Genomic DNA, 16,951 nt, shown 5'->3' on the forward strand with positions numbered 1-16,951 from the left:
ACGATTTCTGCTCTACCACCAGAGATTCCTACTGCCCAGCCTGAGGATGTCGCTCCTCTACCAGAGATTCATACCACCCATTCTGAGGATACTACTCCTCCATCAAAGACTGGTGCGGATCCGACCGTATCCGTGAGTGCTTCCCAGTTACAGCAGATGCTGCAGGCTGTGACGGCCGCACTTCAGGGGCAGAGCAGACACCCGGTTGTTTCACCGGCCCAGGCAGAGCAAGAGCGCGCGAGTGCCCTCCTTCGAGAGTTCCGACAGTTTGATCCTCCGCGCTTCCAGGGTGAGCTAGATCTGACAGTAGCTGAGAGATGGCGCTCCGATGTGGAGAAGATTTTTGATACCATGTCATGTACGACCGAGCAACGAGTCCGGTTGGCAGTGTTTCTTTTCCAGGGCGAGGCCGAGCACTGGTGGACCTCGGTTACCCGCGTCGCAGGACCTAACTACGTCTAGACATGGGATGACTTTATAGACCGATTCAAGGAGCAGTACTTCCCTAACTACATTCGACGCCAGAGTGCATTAGAGTTCGAGACTCTGGTGCAGGGGGACATGACTGTGGCGCAGTATGCAGCCCGCTTCGTAGCGCTATCGAGGTTCGCGCCGTATATGGTTGATGATGAGGGGCTGAAGGCCCACCGTTTTGAGAACGGCTTACGTTATGCCCTTCGAGGTCGTGTGATGAGGCACGAGGTCCCGACTTTCCAGGCAGTAGTGCAGAGGGCTCAGATTTATGAGATTGAGTGGGCCGGCGCGCAGGCCGACAAAGATCAGAGGAGGGGTCAGAAGAGGCAGACCCCTTCCAGTAGCTCCCAGCAGCAGCGACGACCACAGAGGTATAGGAGCCACCCACCTGCTAGAGCACCAGTAGCCCCAGCAGCACCTCCAGCGCTACCCCAGCAGCAATTTGCAGGGACTTGTTTTCGATGTGGTGGGACAGGGCACCGCTTGTCTGAGTGCCCTCGCCCTCACCTGCAGCAGTCGAGAGAATCACAGCAGCCTCATCTACAGCCACTGAGAGCACCACAGCAGCCTCCAGCACAGCAGCGACCTCAGCAGCAGTCTTCAGCACAGCAGCGACCCCATCAGCAGCGACCATAGCCACCTCAGCCGCCGAGACTCCAGCAGTATAGGCCGTCGTAGAGGCAGCAGCAGCACCAGGGACCTCAGAAGGGACAGGCACCTCCCCAGCCAGCTCAGGCTAGATTTTACGCGGCTCAGCAGGACCTGCAGTCATCCGGAGGAGTTGTCAAGGGTATACTTCCTGTCTCTTCATGCATCGCCCGAGTATTATTTGATTCTGGTGCTTCTCACTCATTCATGTCCGAGGATTTCGGCCGATCGACTGGATTGCCGACAGAGTCTGCTCGGGAGGAGTTGGCCATATCGACGCCCTTGGGGAGGACCAAGTATTGGGCCGTTTCTGTTCATCTTGCCCTATTCTGGTCGGAGATATCTTTTTACCCGCTGACTTATTTGTACTGCCGATGACAGATTTCGACGTTATCTTGGGCATGGATTGACTTGCCGAGTACCACACTATCTTGGACTATTCTGCGAGGACAGTCACATTCTGCATACCAGGCTTGCCACAGTTTCAGTTCGTTGCAGAGCCCCGAGGAGAGTCGTTATCTTGCTTGATGTCCTGCGCCGTTGAGGAGCCTGTTGCCATTTGTATTGATCAGTGGCCGGTTGTCTGCAACTTCCCCGATGTGTTCCAGGAGATTCCGGGGTTGCCGCCACACCGTCATATTGAGTTCCAGATAGATCTTGTGCCTGGTACCGCGCCTATCTCGAAGGCCCCGTACCGCATAGCACCGATGGAGTTACGTGAGCTGCAGCGTCAGTTGGACGAGTTGCGTGAGTTGGGATTTATTCGTCCGAGTAGTTCTCCGTGGGGAGCGCCGGTACTCTTCGTCAGGAAGAAGGATGGCTCGTTGAGGCTCTGCGTGGATTACCGCGAGCTCAACCGGGTCACGATTAAGAACAAGTACCCGCTCCCTAGGATAGACGATTTATTTTGATCAGCTGCAGGGTGCACAGTTCTTTTCAAAGATTGACCTACGTTCTGGTTATCATCAGATTCGTGTCCGAGAGGAGGACATCCCGAAGACAGCTTTCAGGACGCGTTATGATCATTTTGAGTTTCAGGTCAATTCCTTTGGACTGACCAATGCACCTGCAGTCTTCATGCAGTTGATGAACGAGGTCTTTCCTCCATATCTCGATCAGTTTGGTGTGGTCTTCATCGACGACATTCTGATATATTCGAGGACCCGTGGGACCATATGCAGCATCTGGAGATCGCCTTGCAGACCCTTCGTGCCCACCAGCTATATGCGAAGCTGGAGAAGTGTGAGTTCTGGCAGGAGGAGGTGAGATTCCTCGGTCACGTGGTGACGAGGGAGGGTGTCGCAGTAGACCCTTCGAAGGTTGAGGCAATGCGTCAATGGGGCCAGCCCACGACTGCATCCGAGATCCGCAGTTTTCTTGGTTTAGCGGGGTACTATCGACGTTTCATTGTGGGCTTTTCCCGTATTGCTGCCCCGTTGACCAGGTTGACTCGGAAGGGCGCAGAGTTTCTTTGGAGTGACGCCTATGAGTGAACATTTATGGAGTTGAAGGACCGTCTAACGTCCGTTCCTGTCCTCACTCTTTCCTCTGGGAGTGATGGATTCGTGGTATTTACTGATGCTTCACGTATTGGATTGAGTGTTGTCCTGATGCAGCACGGCAGACCTATAGCCTTTGCGTCTCGTCAGCTCAAGGTTCATGAGCTGAACTACCCCACGCATGATTTGGAGCTGGCAGCAGTCGTCTTCGCACTGAAGGTGTGGAGACACTATCTCTATGGGGTTAAGTTCGAGCTCTTCTCCGACCACAAGAGCTTGAAGTATCTATTCTCTCAGTCCGAGTTGAACATGAGACAGAGACGCTAGATGGAGCTTTTGAAGGATTATGATTTTGACCTCCAGTACCACCCAGGCAAGGCGAATGTAGTGGCAGATGCCCTTAGCCGTCAGCCACGAGGCCTGGTGGCACATATGATGATTCATGAGTAGAGGATGCTCGAGGATATAGCAGAGTACGACTTTGATTTTGGTCTGCAGTCTTCTATCGTTCAGCTTTCGAGCCTGTCGATTCAACCCTCTCTTGTCGTAAGGGTGATCGAGGCTCAGCAGACAGATGAGTCGTTACAGGATTACCGAGCAGAGGCGGCATCTGAGAGTCAGATAGATTGGCAGATTGGTGCTGATGGTGGACTTCACTTCAGAGGCCAATTATGTGTCTCGGATATTCCTGAGTTGCGCAGAGATCTTATTACCGAGGCACATCGATCGCGGTTTTCTATCCACCCTGGCTCGACGAAGATATACCGTGATATGAGAAGACAGTATTTTTGGGCAGGGATGAAGCGCCAGATTATCAGTTTCGTGGCCGAATGTGACACATGCCAGCGTGTCAAGGCCGATCATCAGAGACCCCCTGGTCTATTGCAGCCGTTGAGTGTCCCGACGTGGAAGTGAGAGCACGTATCTATAGATTTTATTATGGGTTTGCCGAGGACTCAGCGCGGTCATGACGTCATCTGGGTTGTCGTGGACCGTCTAACGAAGTCGGCACATTTTCTTACGATCCGTGCGACTTGGCCTTTGGACCGACTTGCGAGGTTATTCCTTGAGGAGATTGTGAGACTGCACGGCGTACCAATCTCGATCATTTCTGATCGAGATCCGAGGTTCACGTCTCAGTTCTGGAGGAGCTTTCAGAGAGCTATGGGCACTGATTTACAGCTCAGTACCGCATATCATCCGCAGACCGATGGCCAGACCGATGGCCAGACCGAAAGGGTCAACCAGATCCTTGAGGATATGCTTCGGGCCTGCGTGATTGATTTCGGTGGTAGCTGGGATGAGCATCTGCGATTGGCTGAGTTCGCATACAACAACAGCTATCAGGCGACCATTGGCATGACTCCTTTTGAGGCATTATATGGCAGACCGTGCAGATCTCCGAGTTGTTGGACCAAGGTTGGAGAGCGGCGTCTCCTAGGTCCCAAGCTTGTGCAGGAGACATCAGAGGTTATTGATATCATCAGGCAGAGGATCCGCACAGCTCAGAGCCGGCAGAAGAGTTTTGCTGATCGCCGGCATCGTCCCTTGGAGTTTGATGTAGGGGACCACGTGTATCTCAAGGTCTCGCCCATGAAGGGCGTAGTTCGATTTGGAGCGAAGGGCAAGCTTGCCCCGAGATTCATAAGACCTTTCGAGATCACTAAACGCATTGGCGCTGTGGCCTATCGGATTGCCTTACCATCTCAGTTGTCTAGCGTCCACAACATTTTCCACGTCTCTATGTTGAAGAAGTGTGAGTCAGACGTAGTTCGTGTTATCGACTGGCAACCGTTGGAGGTTCATGAGGACGCTTCTTATATTGAGCAGCAGTACTTATCCTTGATCGGAAGGAGCAGGTCCTCCGAACCAAGGTCATTCCCTTGGTGAAGGTTCAGTGGGGTCACCATTCCGTGGATGAGGCATCATGGAAACGCAAGGCTAAAATTCGAGAGCTCTATCCTCAACTCTTTGATGATTGATTGTATATTGTATCTTGTATGCTACCTTCGATTTTACTGATGATGCCTTATTTCCTCTTCTATCATGAGTTAAGTCTGCTTGCATTGATTGCGTAAATTTCGAGGATGAAATTTTTTATTTAGAGGGGAGAGCTGTAAGACCCGTGTCCTAGTCCGTACTGTTCCGTTGGCTTCCACGGTCCTTCCGGTCGAATTCCGGCGACCTTCGCACCATATCCGATGTTTGCGCACAATTCTAAGTCGAGACTTGTATGCCAAAGTCGGCTTGAACCGAAACCTATATCTTGGCGACCGCGTCGTCACCGCGGTTCCAACGCCGCGACTCGCACACCGAACCGATACCCAGGCAAGAAGATGTCGATCTGCGTTTATTCCGAAGAAACACCGTGCGTTGCGGATTTCGAGGGAATCTCTACGATATGTCCCATCAATTAATCAATCAATCAATGTCAAGTACAAGTCAAGTCACACCTTATCCAAGTACAACAACCCATCCCTCTTTCTCGACAAAGTCAACTCTCTCTCTCTTCACACATCCCTCTTTTACTCATTTTTCAAATCAACCCATGCTTCATTAATTACACCCATCACCCATCCATATCACCTCTCTCTCTCTCTCTTATTTCTCAAATCTCTCAAGCAACTCAAGCCTCTCACGTCCAAGCTTTCCTCTCCCTCCCAAGTGTGGTCCACCTTTTCATCTTCCATCTCAACCATCAAAACCCCATCAACCTCCATCAAAGTTGAAGGCAAGGAGCTTAGGAGCTTAAGGGAGCAAGGAGAAGGCCTAAAGGTGGGTGATCTACCGTTGTTTTAAATTTTAAGGGCCACTTGTTATGGGACCCACTTGATGTATGAGTTGTATCAATGGAGGGCCCATAGTGGCGGGGTCCCTCCTCTCCATCACTGTCTCTCTAGTCTCTCTCTCTCTCTCTCTCTCTCTCTCTCTCTCCATTGTGATGGTGTAGATCCACACCATCCATTGTTAAAATGGACCCAGTGCCCTTCTTATTATATGATATATAATATAATATTATATATATATATAATATAAGATATATATATATATTATATGTGTATATAGGTGTTGGTGGGCCACATCCATGTGGGACCCACCACACCTATGTGCTTTCCCATGCAGCTGGACGTTCTGTGGGCGAATGGTGAAGTGCAAACTGACATGGGAGTATGCTATCGAGCTAGCCCAAAAGAGAAAGAGATGGTGGGCCACTCATGCAGGCCCCACCTTGATGTATGCATATAATCTAAGCCGTCTATCCCATACCCAGATCATTTTAACCATTGAGCCAAACTTTGGGACCAATCTGATAATCAAGCGGGCCATACCATAGGAAATGGTAATTTTTACCGTTGAAAACTCACCCGATGATTCTACACGCTAAAAAATACCCAATATTGGGCTTGTTTGGTCAATATTGAGCCGTGAGATGCAATGGTCAGGACAGATTTTCCTGATGAGGGCCCCACCTAAGAGATTCCCTAGAAAAACGGATTTAAAAAAAAAAATCAAAATCAAGAGGCAGCAGCACTGCTGCTGTCAGAAGACGCAGGCAGCGCCTGCGGCTGCATGGGCTGGCGGACGGCCTGGCTGGACCTCACGTCTCCAGCCATGGGCCCCACGTGATGTGTTTCGAACATCGAAACTGTGCATTTGATGGGTCCCCACGGACCAGTCGTCCATCCCAAAAATCAGCTGTATACGAAACTCAGGTGGGCCATACCATTTAAAATCATGTGAAGACATGCTGAAACATATAAAATTAGTTGGTGGGGCCTACTTGAAATTTGGATGCAGTTGAAACTTGGTCTGAACGGTTAACCAAGTGGGACCCGCATAATGGGCGGGCTGGATCAGTAGATCACATCACAGTGGGCCCCCAAACCGTGACCCATGAACGGTCTAGATGGCAAGTAAACATCCCAGCGTGGATGTAAATAAATGTTATGGTGGACCGTGGTCCACATGACCTTAAGAACAGATGAATGGCAAATAAACATCACCGTGGGCCCATGGTCCACATGACCCCTGTCCGTTTGGGTGGCAACAAACACCACTGTGGGCCCTATCCTCCTATGGTCCACGTGACCTTATGAATGGTTGGATGGCAATTAAACATTACATTGGGCTCAGGTCGGGTGGAAAATAAACATTATAGTAGGCCCCACTTGGGACCCACTTAAGTATATATTGTGATCTACACCCTCCATTAGTGTGGGTCCTACCATGATGCATATGTTTTATCCAACCATCCAATCATTTTGGAAAATATTTTAAGGCCGTATGATAAGCCCCATCTTGGTGTGTTTGTGGGCGGTCTGTTGAGGCCCACCTTGATGTATTGGTGGTCCTTGTTGAAGCCCACTTTGATTTGTATAAGGCCCATATTATGGGGTCCACTGTGATGTATGCAAGGCTCATGTGACTAAGCCCATGTTGATGCAATTGTGGCCCGTCATTGAGGCCCACCTTGATATGTATATACGAGACCCATGTATGGGGCCCATTTAATGTACTGAAGGCCCATAGGTCAAGGCCCAATAGGACATACATAAGGCCCACTGATAGGCCCATGCTTGTAGTGTAATTCCACCATGGTATATGTGTTGATTTTGTAACGGGCCACGCCTAAGGAGCAATGCTGGTTTGACGTCTACATTGAATGGGTAATGTTGGTTAAATGTCCGCATTATAATTCTCCCTAAGGCCCACTGATAGGCCCATACTTCTGGTAAGTAGGTCGTCTAGGCCCATCTTCATTTTGATCAGAGCCCATCTCTTTACATATGTTTAGTATAGATCCATGATTCATGATCATTCGCATTATATGTATGCCTGATGTGAGGAGTGACCGATCATAGCATATGCCTTCGGGCGGATTGTTTAGGGGCTCCCTGATAGGCGGAGTTGCCCCATATAAGTGCATGGTACGCGCAGGACTGTTGCATGACTGATAGTGTGATTCATGCACTTGTATTTGTGTGATTGTAGTTACTGTATGCCCTAGCGACATCAGGGCCATAGCCTCCACAGACACATCGTTGATGGCAGGATTGGATACCAGAAATATTTGGTTCTAGCATACGGGTGCCATAGATATCCCTAGGTGAAAATCCCTAAACCCGATGGTACTTGAGGATGACTCCAACGTCGAGACCGAGTGGATATATGAGCGCATGAGGGCCGAATACCAGGAGGCCGCGTCTCCCACTGTGTCGTAGTCGATTGGAAAGGAGTGTGGCCTTACTCGCCCGAGAGTAGGGGGCAATACTAGGCTGAGTTTGACCAGCTCGTGAATGGGTCCGCTATCGATGTGCCGGATAGGTATTGGCAGACTATTGGCCAGGCGGATAGTGAGGTTTCTTACGCTCACTTGGACTGTGCAGCTAGGAGAGCGACAGTGCCATTTGGAGTGTATTGAACCCCGGCGATTATCCAGAATGAGAACTGTACTGATACATGTTGAGGATTGGCATGCTTAAGTTGCATCTCGCATCGCATGGCCGTGTTATGGCCGATGACATTCATATCTTGCACCGCATAGCCTTGGTACGACTGATTGCATTCATGTACTCATCACCATGATTTCGCATTACTCTGACCTGCACACACACTTACACCACCCTCTAAGCTTTCTATAAGCTTATACACGATTGATGCATGCAGGTGACGCCAGGACGTAGCCATAGCAAGTAGCAGCAGCAGCGTGCAGACGAGCTTTGGAGTTTCTATCTTTTGCTCTATCTTGTATTTCCCTTTCTGTCGCATTGTACTAAAAAGTTTTTTATCATAGTGAATTTTGTGGTGGTGTTCTTGTGTTTATTATTCATGGGTTATACTTTTGTTATGCTCATTATGAATCAGACTGATGATTATAAATCCTCCTTTTAGTATCCCAGGATCGGAACCTGGTGAATGGGTGTCGGGAGCCGAGAATGGGGTTCTACGGATGCTGTCGGCGCAGGATTCGCTGATCAGGAATTTTGTGAGCCCGGTTTCCGAGTTCGGAGCGTGATAACTATACACTGGAACAAATCCAGAAACACCTTAGAATTGAGAAAGAATCTCATAACCACGATAGAAAAAATAATAACGGGAATGTCCCGTCCAAAGTACATGCAGTAGAGAACACTAATAATAAGAATCCCGAGAAGGACGATTCCCTAAAACCCAATAAAGGAAAATTCAAGAAAAACGCCCAAAAGAATAACAGAAAGTTCAAAGGCCCATGCCATGTCTGTGGAAAACCGGGTACTATGCTCGAGTATACCGATATGGCAAATCTAAAAAAGAGACAAGTGCAATAGAAGAATGCGATATTGTGACTATGATCATTGAGGTGAATACCATCCAAGGTAAAGTTCCAGGTTGGTGGTATGATACTGTCGCTACAGTATATGTGTGCTATAACAAATCAGCTTTCAAAACCTATGAGGAATTAACCGATGGTCAAGAAGTCCAAATGGGTAATGAAGTCCGATCAAAGGTCGTCGGTAAAGGAATTGTCGAACTGATATTCACCTCTGGGAAGAAAGTGATTCTGACTAATGTACTGCACGTCCCAGACATGAAGCGAAACTTAGTTTCTGGGGATTTTCTAGGTAAACCAGGCATAAGGGTGGTGTACGAGTTAGGTAAACTGATTCTGTCTAAAAATGAGAATTTTGTCGAAAGGGATATGCTTGTAATGGGATGGTTAAGTTTTCTCTAAATGAAAGTAACACTTCTACGTAAATGGTTGAATCCATTGGACTATGGCATAATACACTAGCCCATATAAGGTATAGTACCTTGAAGTTTATGGCTAAGAATGGTTTAATCTCATACACAGATAATGAAATCGATAAATGTGAGATGTGCATACGATCCAAAATGATGAAGAAGCCTTTTCTAAGTGTTGAAAGATCGTCTCAAATATTAGATCTTGCGCACAGTGACATCTGTGAGTTAAACGGCATTCTTACTCGTGGAGGTAAACAGTACTTCATAACCTTTATAAATGATTGCTCTAGATATGTGTATGTATACCTATTAAAGAACAAAGATGAAGCATTGAACATGTTTAAAATATATAAAGCAGAAATAGAGAATCAACTAAATAAGAAGATAAAAATTCTTCGTAGCGATAGAGGAGGAGAATACTTCTCCAATGAATTCGATAACTTCTATGAAAAATATAGACTGATACATCAATGTACAACGCCATACACACCTCAACAAAACAAAATAGCTGAAAGAAATAATAGAACATTAGTAGAGATGGTCAACTCAATACTGATAATAGCAAAGTTGCCACTAAGTCTATGGGGTGAGGCACTGCTTGCAGCGTGCCATATTCTAAATAGAATTCCATCTAAAATATATATAAAATATTTCCATATGAAACATGGAGAGGTAGAAAACCTAACCTAGGATATCTAAAAGTGTGGGGGTGTCTTGTATATTGCAGAACCCCTGATCCAAAAATAACTAAGTTTGGACCAAAAGTTATTAAGTGTGCCTTCGTAAGGTATGCACAAAATATTAAAGCTTACAGACTACTAGACATAGAGTCTAATATAATAATAGAATCAAGAAACGTTGAGTTCTTTGAGAACTCATTATCCTTGGAGTCCAAGGACAATGAAATCCAAACTCCTAATAGAGAACCAGTTAGCACAGCTCCACAGATAGTGGAAGCTCCTGTTGAAACTCGTAGGAGTCAAAGGACAAGAATAGAGAAAAGTCTAGGAGATGACTACATAGACTCACAATACATTATTTTTCATCTTGTAGAAGGAGATAGAGAAAATGTTATAAAAAAAATACCTATAGTGATGACTATAGAAGATGATCATAAAACATATAAGGAGGTTGTATCCTCTAGAGACTCAACTTTCTGGAAAGAAGCTATAAACAATGAAATGGAATCCATACTGTCAAATCAAACATAGGAACTAGTAAACTTACCTCCAGGTTCTAGACCCATAGGTTGTAAGTGGGGTATTTAGAAAGAAATATCACACTGATGGGACTATTTAAACCTTTAAAGCTCGACTAGTAGCTAAGGGTTTTAGACAAAAAGAAGGGATAGATTACTTTGACACATATTCTCCTGTAGTTAGGATAACATCCATTAGGATATTATTTGCACTAGCTTCCATAAATCATCTTCACATCCACCAAATGGATGTAAAGACTGCATTCCTGAATGGTGACCTCAATGAGGAGGTATACATGAAACAACCTGAAGGTTTTGTTCTACCAGAAAATGAAAACAAAGTATGTAGATTAGTCAAATTTTTGTATGGATTAAAACAAGCACCAAAACAGTGGCATGAGAAGTTTGATTCCAAAATACTATCTCATGGTTTTATGCATAATGTAGCTAATAAATGCATATACTCTAAAGTAAATGCTAGTTATATTGTTATTATTTGTCTGTATGTTGATGACATGTTAATAATAAGTAATAAAATGGAAGGTATGACTGAAACAAAGAGGTTTCTATCTTCCTTATTCAAAATAAAGTATCTTGGACAAGTTGATACCATCCTTGGTATCAAAGTTAAAAAACATTGTGGGGGTTATGCTTTGTGTCAATCTCATTATATTGAGAAGATACTAAACAAGTTTAACCATCTAAATATAAAAGAAGCAAAGACCCTATTTGATCCTAGTATCAAACTAAAAGAAAATACTGAAAGAACAGTTGCACAATTAGAATATGCGAGTGTTATAAGGAGTCTTATATATGCTATGCAATGCACTAGGCCTGATATCGCATATGCTGTGAGTAAACTTAGTAGGTTTACTACTAACCACAGTATTGAATACTGGAATGCAATCAGTAGAGTCCTTGGTAACTTAAAAGCAACCAAAGACTTATGACTATTTTATTCAGAGTTTCCTGCCGTATTGGAAGGATATACCAATGCGAGCTGGATATCGAGTGCAGGGGACAACAAGTCTACTACAAGGTGGGTATTCACCTTAAGAGGTGCAGCTGTATCTTGGGGATCCAAGAAACAGACTTTCATAACGCACTCGACTATAGAGTTTCAATTCATAGCCCTGGCTGCAACAGGCAAAGAGGCTGAGTGGCTAAGGGATCTTCTATTAGAAATCCCTTTCTGTGTAAAACCTATATCAGCTATGTCACTACATTGTGATAGTGAAGCCACATTAGCTAGAGCCTATAGCGGTACTTATAATGATAAGTCTAAACATATCAATCTTTGACATGATTATGTCAGATATGTCAGACAATTGATTTGAGATGGAATCATTACTATTTCCTATGTGAAATAAAGTAATAACCTTGCAGACTCTTTTACTAAACCTCTACCGAAAGAGGTAGTAAAGGTTATGTAATGACCAGAAAAATTTCGTGTTAAGACCCGAGTACTACCTCACATTCTTGAGAAGTTATTTGTGGGTTAATTAGCGCTAAACTCAATTGCTTGTGAAATTAGCATCAATCACTTTAAATTTGATCTGCAGGACTCAAAACCTGTAGAATCGTTAGCGCTATATTACCCTGAAATCTGGGATTCAACGCTAAATCCAGTTGCTCTCGAAAATTTTTAGAATCTTTGGATCAGACCTGGACCGCGCGTCGAAAGTCCAATAGCGATGATCTTAGATAGTTACGGTCACCTTGTTGGGCTTGACCATCACCTCAAAAATCAAGTCCAAATGATGTCCTCGGTCGAATTATTTGAGTCTGGAGTAAAGAGTGTGAGAACGGTGAAAAATTAAATATGATTTTATGAAATCTGAGTCGTATCGCTTGCGCGACGATTTTAAGCAATCTGACTGTTGGATTCTGACCCAATTTTACCCTCGAATCAGGGAAGATGGCCCAGGCATGTCGTGGTGCTTGTGGACCTGATCGAGCTTCAGTGACCATTGAATTGTGATTGGTCCGCCACGGCTGATCTGTAAATTCGATCGGTACGAAAACTCAGTCTGACCCAGATCTATGGTTAGTGAGCTTAAGTCCGACCACACGTGGAAAGAGGACTACCGGAAGTGCTCCGTTGGATCGAGAGAGGCCTGATTTGGTTATAACCTAAGTATACCTTGGCCCTGGGGCTATTTTCATCAATGTTAGGCCTATATAAAGACCTTAAAACCTTCACTCTCTATTCCATACGAATTTCCTAAACCCTAGCTAAAAGAGAGAGAAGGAAAAGAGAGAGAAAGTGAGAGCGAAGTTGGTGAATCATTTGAGATTCTTTCTTGTTTCCCTGCATCCTTAAACCATCACTTCTGAATCGTTGTTCTGGCGATTCTAAGTTTATCCTTGGGTAAGTTAATCTAACCCTAGTATATTTTAGATCTTAGAATAGTCTATGTGTTGTTGTAGCTCATTTCTATTCTTGCCTTAGGTTATCTAGTCGTCGTTGACGAAGACATATCGTCTAAATCAGTTCGGTGCGTTCTTTCTGATTTAAGATACGAACTATATTCGTATAGGTTATAGTTTTCATGGCTTTCAATGTCAGATAATGATTTATTATTATTGTGGGTGTAATTTCACATGTCAAATGTTATGTTTATATTGCGTTCCAGATATATATGAGATGTGTTGAGAATTGTGTATTCCTTGTGTAGGTAGAAAGTATCGTATACGTATAAAATACGAGTATGTGTTTGCCATAATTATTTGTCATGTACTTATGCTAGTTGTGACTATGGAATAGTTCAGAAAATCGGTAATCGGCCTTGAGTTCGTGGATGAGATTACTTTCGTCACGTAAGACGTGTTTGACGAACCCGAGTCGAATTAGAGTTGTCGGCAGTGGTTTGGCCACACGGAGTGTTTGTGCACTCTATGTTGTTCAACTTAATGTGCGCTCATGCTAGTCGAGTTCGTAAAGTAACCCGATTGTCCTGATGTATGTTAACCATGTTGGACACTATTGCTTGAATCTAGGGTACCAAACTTACCGATGAAATCCCATTAACCGTTGTACCTTAATCCACTAAGACTCATGAGCTGGACATGGTGGTATGGGACACTGTGGTAGAGATGTCGGCCTACGCTAGGGTGACGAGCCTCCCCGTAGTGACCAGTGAGCACACCAGACTCGTGAGCTGATTATGGTGGTATGGGACACTATATTTGCGCTGTCGGTCTACATTGATTGGTGACGAGTCCTTTGTAGTGACCTCGAGCATACCGCGATACTACATTAAGGCGACGAGCCTTAGCGTAGTAACTGAGGTATGATAGGCGTGCACTGATTGGTGACGAGCCCTTTGCAGCGACCTAGAACCATATGATCGAATGAGATTGTCTAGGACTGACGACCCTAGAATGGATCACTGTTTGGGAATCGATATAAGGAAGGTACTTTAGCTTCCCAATCCTGCTGTATGAAAAGGACTAATAACAACTTGGTAATCATGTTCATGCACCGCATTGCATGTGCGTAGCAGTTGTTGGCACTGCAGGAGTTTGTCATGCGTAACGTAAGATGAAAACGCTAAGGGAGTGTAGGCGAGGGCATGCATCATTTATACATACATCCTTGTATTAACAAGAGTACTCTAGACTTGTTTAAATTGTATTGCTTTATTATTACTGCTTAATTGATTTGATATCATGTCAACTTTTACTATATAGTTCCACTGAGTTGATCACTCACTCCCACTTTCTGGGACGGTGTTTCAACACCAACCAGACTCTGTCTTAGATACAGATGATGACACGACCCCTGAGGCAGAGCAGGAGTTCGAGGATAATGAGACCACGTTTTCCATTATGCAGTTCTCAGGCGGATTCATGTGAGCCATGTCCTGATCGACGGGGATTAACTTCATTTTGATACTTGTATTTTGAAAATAAACACTTGTATTATGACCTGGCAGAGCATACATACCACAGGGACTTACACATGTACACATATATTTCTTTAAGTCTTCCGCTTGCGTTTTTTCACTTATCCCTGGATTATGTTTGCAGTTTGGCTCAATCTACTTCATGTCTTAGGCACTAATACAAACAACATACATCCATCATTACATTTGTTGCATAAGTGATGTTTTGAAACTCGGGAGCTGAGTTATGCACGACCCCTAAATTTCAGGGCGTTACACGCTACATCTAGAGAGATGAGTTGAAACTCTTCAACCAAAGTTCCACCAGTGATGGTAACCCAACCAAAAGTCAGAAAATCTCTAATTTTGGGTTTAATAGGTAAGAACAAGTCATTGATATGTGAAAAGTTTTCAGCACCAAATTATAAAACTTCATCCATAATAGATAAAGTGTTGAGCGTTATGAAAGAGGGTTGAGTCTTAGAACTCTTAATGAAATCCAGTCTATAGGATAAGTGTCTTATAGTAACGGAGACACTGGAAGGATTTCACTTATATGAACGTAGAGATGGTGCCGTCTCTCATGAGAGTTAGGAGTTTTTTTTCGGGATCGTTCACGAATTAGGATAAGCATATGGTCATTAGTTGTGCTGAGCAAGATTGTGGGAACTCTAATAAACATATAGCGAATATGTGTGTGATTTCTCTGACTCTGTTATCTAGGAATAACTGGTTCAATGCTACGGCTACCAGTCATTTCGACAGAGTTTTGAAATACTTACACTAAGGAAAGATTAAAATCGAAAGATATCTTTCTTTATGCATATAAGCTGATTATTCTGGCAGAAATGTTTAACTGAGAAAATATATTTTTAAAAAATCAAGTGGGGGAAAAAAATCAAGTGGGGGATTGTTGCAAAATATTGATTTTATAAAATATATTTTAAAATAAAAGATAATAGAATATATTAAAAAGTTTTGAAAAAAGCTTTTTCAGAGTTTTTAAGAATAAACCTACATGGGAAAGGGAAGAGAAAATTTTGTGGTTTATATGAAGGATGTGAAGTATTATTATACTTACACACTTGGTCCAAAGGAGAATGGAACTTGTGTGTTCCAGTGCATAGCACTGGAACACCCGCCCGCGTGCGCTCGCGCTCGAGCTCGGTCACGGGCTCGAGCTCGGGCTCGGTCATGGTCTCGGTCTCTGTCTCGATCTCGGGCTCCGTGCAAGGGCGTCGGCATGTGAGGCAATGTGGCAATAGAGGTGCTAGTGGTGCACCTTGCACTTTGCATGTCCACATCATGTCGCAGAGGGTCGCTCCTTCGCGACCTTGAGCGAACCGGAGCGAGACATGTGCGAGTCGCGGTGCGACTAAGTGGCTAAGGCAGAGGCAGATGGTTGGCTAGACGAAATCTAAAGGACTGAATGAGAGTCCCTCTGAATATATAGAAAGCTGAAAAAGAGCTGTTGCAGAAGATCTGTAGCAATTGTACCATTAGTACAGGGTCTAGCAGTAACTGGTACATGGCTAGCCCAACAGCTAGAAAACGGCTAGCTGCTGTCTCACAACAGTTAGCATGCAGCAGCTTAATGGCCCATGCACAACAGTCAGAAAACGGCCACAAAACGGCTAGTTTTCTCCAACAGCCAGAAAACGGTCATGGAATTTATGTCCCTGGACCATAACCCTCAGCCACCATAGCCTATAAAAGGAAGGCCTGGATGGGTTTCCAATCGATCTCTCAACCCACTCCAGCAGACCCATACGAACTGAGACAGTCCTCCACTCCTCTCCTATACTTCAATAATTCCAGCAAGACAGCAAGGGTTGAACCTTTGCTTGAAGAACAGACCAATGGTGTGGTTTAGAACCGTTCGACTGAACCAGTGGCTGAAGACTTGACCAGTGCAGTGGTCTAAATCACAAAATTTTCTTCTCTTTCTTTCTTCTGGGATTTTTTCTTTTAATGTATTTCTGCCAGACTAAGTGTAACAGAGTTCCAATAGGCGGGCCTTCGTGTTTGCTGAACGCAGACCCACACCAGGCTCGTCGTATCCTGGAAGCGGTTTGCCTGTAACCTATCAGCATACTCAATTCACTTGAGTAGGGGCAAATAATACTTCAAGGACAAAGTTTCAGACGTGCTTCAACCTGTCCATATTTCAGATTAATTTGCATTTTTTGGATTCCATGTTTTACAGAAAAATATTATTCTGTAAATTTCCAACACCCATCTGGTGGGTCCCAAGTATACATTGAATGTAAATAATACCAAGTTCTTATAAACCTTCTATTCTTTGTTTTTTAAAGGGGTGGACCAAGTATACATTGAATGTAAATAATACCAAGTTCTTGTAAACCTTCTGTTCTTTGTTTCTTAAAGGGGTGGACCAACCTGGTTGCAGTCCATTAAGTTGGCGAACTGTGAATACAAACATACATAGAAAGCAGGACCATCCACACCCATCAGGTGGGTCCCAAGTATAAATTAAATGTGAACAATGCCAAGTTCTTGTA

The sequence above is a fragment of the Magnolia sinica genome, chromosome 14 (genome assembly GCF_029962835.1).
Source record: "Magnolia sinica isolate HGM2019 chromosome 14, MsV1, whole genome shotgun sequence".
In the NCBI taxonomy this organism is placed as follows: domain Eukaryota; kingdom Viridiplantae; phylum Streptophyta; class Magnoliopsida; order Magnoliales; family Magnoliaceae; genus Magnolia; species Magnolia sinica.